The 2,500-nt window shown below is 77.8% G+C and overlaps 1 non-coding gene across 1 annotated transcript; it reads right to left on the bottom strand.

Moving 5' to 3' along the window:
* Positions 1–945: 945 nt before the first annotated feature.
* On the bottom strand, positions 946–1,098 carry LOC138063162 (5.8S ribosomal RNA). The gene has a single exon (XR_011136756.1). It is a non-coding gene; the product is annotated as a 5.8S ribosomal RNA (ribosomal RNA).
* Between the last annotated feature and the right edge of the window lie 1,402 nt (positions 1,099–2,500).

Below are 2,500 nucleotides of genomic sequence, written 5' to 3' on the forward strand. Positions count from 1 at the left end.
GCTCCTCCTCCCCGGCCGCTGACCTCCGCTCTCGCCCCGGCACGGGACGACGGCGCGGCAGCGCCCCTCCCCCCCCCCCCTTTCTGCCCCCCCCCCTCCCCCGTCTCGCCACCGAACGGCGCCGCCCGCGCTTGCCCCACACCACCGCCCCGCGGAGACACCCGCGCGCCGTCGCTGCCGGCCTCAACGCAACGCCGCGGCTGACGCCAGCCGGCGGGTGGAAGTGGCTCGGCACGCACTACGGACGCGGGTGCGCCGCGGGGGGGGGCAGAGGGGGCTCGGCGGGCGCCGAAGCGGCAGCAGTCGGGGCAGGGAGAGGGCAAGGGGAGGGGAAGAAAGGCAGCCGGCCGTCCCCCCCGCCGGAGGGGAACGGGGGACCAGCGCACCACCGGGAGAGTGGTGGAGGAGAGCCGTCGTACGGCGGGCACTGGCGGTGGCGGCGGGCGGCGGCGGCAGGTGCCGGGCCACCGCGACCGACCGAACCTGGGGGCCCGGCGGGACGAACTCCGCACAGCGGGCGCTCCGGGAGCGGGGGTTTCCCGAGTCTGCACTTAGGGGGACGAAGGCCCGGGCCCACACGGGGAGGAGAGGCACCCCCTCTCCCCGGCGGCGCGGGCCTGCGAGGCGCCCCAGCCGCGCCACACCGCACACACCGCGCAGGGCAGCGGTGGCCACCGGGCTCGGAGGGGAGGGAGGGCAGGGCAAGGCACGCCGGCCGCGGACGGTGGAGGCGGACGGTCGGCCGGAGCCGGGCAGGCAGGCCAGCCGGAAGACCGGGGCCACCGGTGCACGCACCGGTGGTCCCGGCTCCGCCGCCGCCGCCGACTCACCGCCGCCGCCGCCCCCCCACCGACTCGCCGCCGCCGCCGCCCCCCCCGGCCCCCCCCCGAGGGGCGGCACACCGCTGCGCCAACGCGGCAATGGGGGTGACGATTGACCGTCAAGCGACGCTCAGACAGGCGTAGCCCCGGGAGGAACCCGGGGCCGCAAGTGCGTTCGAAGTGTCGATGATCAATGTGTCCTGCAATTCACATTAATTCTCGCAGCTAGCTGCGTTCTTCATCGACGCACGAGCCGAGTGATCCACCGCTAAGAGTTGTCTCGGTTTCGGTCCCCACCGCGCGCGCGGGGGGACCGGGCAGCTTTCGCAGCCCCCTGAGGGCCCCCATCCGCTCTGCCTCCCTCCTCACGCCGACGCCGGCTGCTGAGCAAGGGACAGCGGAGAGAGAGGGCACGCCTCACTGACCGTACAAGCACAGAGGGAAAAAAAAAGGGGGGGGGGGGGGAGAACAGACCCGAACGAGAGGGGCGGGGAGCCCTCGCTCCCGACCTGGGACAACCCCTTTCTCGCTTCGAGTCCGGCCCAGGCGCCCGGCTCGGCCTGGCCCAGCAGGGAGCGGCGCGCCAGCCGCGCCACCTGCCTCAGGGACCGGGGTGTGGGTCCCCGCGGAGCCCCGGCGTCGGAGCCCGGCCGCCGCTGGGAGCGGCGCCACCCGCTGCCCGCGCGCCCGCGACCCGCCAGCCGCACGCTTCCGAGCTCCTTCGCTCGCCTCACCGGCCTCCAGCTCCGCCGCCCCGGAGACGGCACCCAACACCCGCCTGCACACACGCAGCCTCCCGAGCGACGCCACGCACTCGCCCGTCCCTTCCGCGGGCAGACGCCTGGCGGCAGGCAGACGGGCGAGGCGGGACGGACGGGGAACGGCGCCCGCTCTCCCCGCCTCCACGCGGAGACCGGGAGGGGCCGCCCCCGCCCGCCCGCCCGCCGCCCGCCTGCCGCCCAGCGAAGCCGGGTCGGGCAGAGCGAGGCAGGCGCGCCGGATGGCGGAGTGCCGGGGCAGGGCGGGGGGGGAGGGAAGGAAGGGTGCCGCCGACGGCCACGGCGGGAGACTGAGAGCACCGGCCAGGGAGGAGAAGGGATGCGCTGGGGCTCGGCGTCCGCACCACCCGCGGTGGGGGCTCGCCGTCCCGGCGGCGAGCACGCGCTCGCGCCGGGGTCGCGCGTTCGAGGCAGGCCGGCGCAAGCCGACCGCGCGGCGTCTCTCCGCCGAGACCAGACCGCGGAGAGAGGGGGCAGGGTACCCCTCTCCGTCCCGGCTGCCCGCGGGGCATGCACGGGCCGCGCCGGCGGGCATGGGGGGGTGCGGCGCCCGCGCGCGCCGACCCCCCGGCCCCTCCGGCAGCACGCCCGGCTGCCCCCCGGGTCGCATCGGGCCGCCCGAGTCTTTAAACCCCCGCCCGGCTCTCCGACCGAGAACCCTCGGGCCCGGAGCCCGGGGCCCATGGCCATCCCTACCCGGGGGGGCCGCTACCGGCGGCCGCGGTGGCCGGAGGCCCTCCTCCTTCCTCCCAGCGCGCCCCCCCCCCCCGCCGCCCCCCGCCGCCCCCGGCCCGGCCGACTCGCAGCGCGGCCCCCACACGGCACGGCGTGGGGCGGCTGGAGCGGTGTGGGGGGGGGGGGAAGGGAGGGGAGGAGGAAGCGTGGAAGGCCGGCAGGGCA

This window comes from Struthio camelus, chromosome 31 (assembly GCF_040807025.1).
Source record: "Struthio camelus isolate bStrCam1 chromosome 31, bStrCam1.hap1, whole genome shotgun sequence".
In the NCBI taxonomy this organism is placed as follows: domain Eukaryota; kingdom Metazoa; phylum Chordata; class Aves; order Struthioniformes; family Struthionidae; genus Struthio; species Struthio camelus.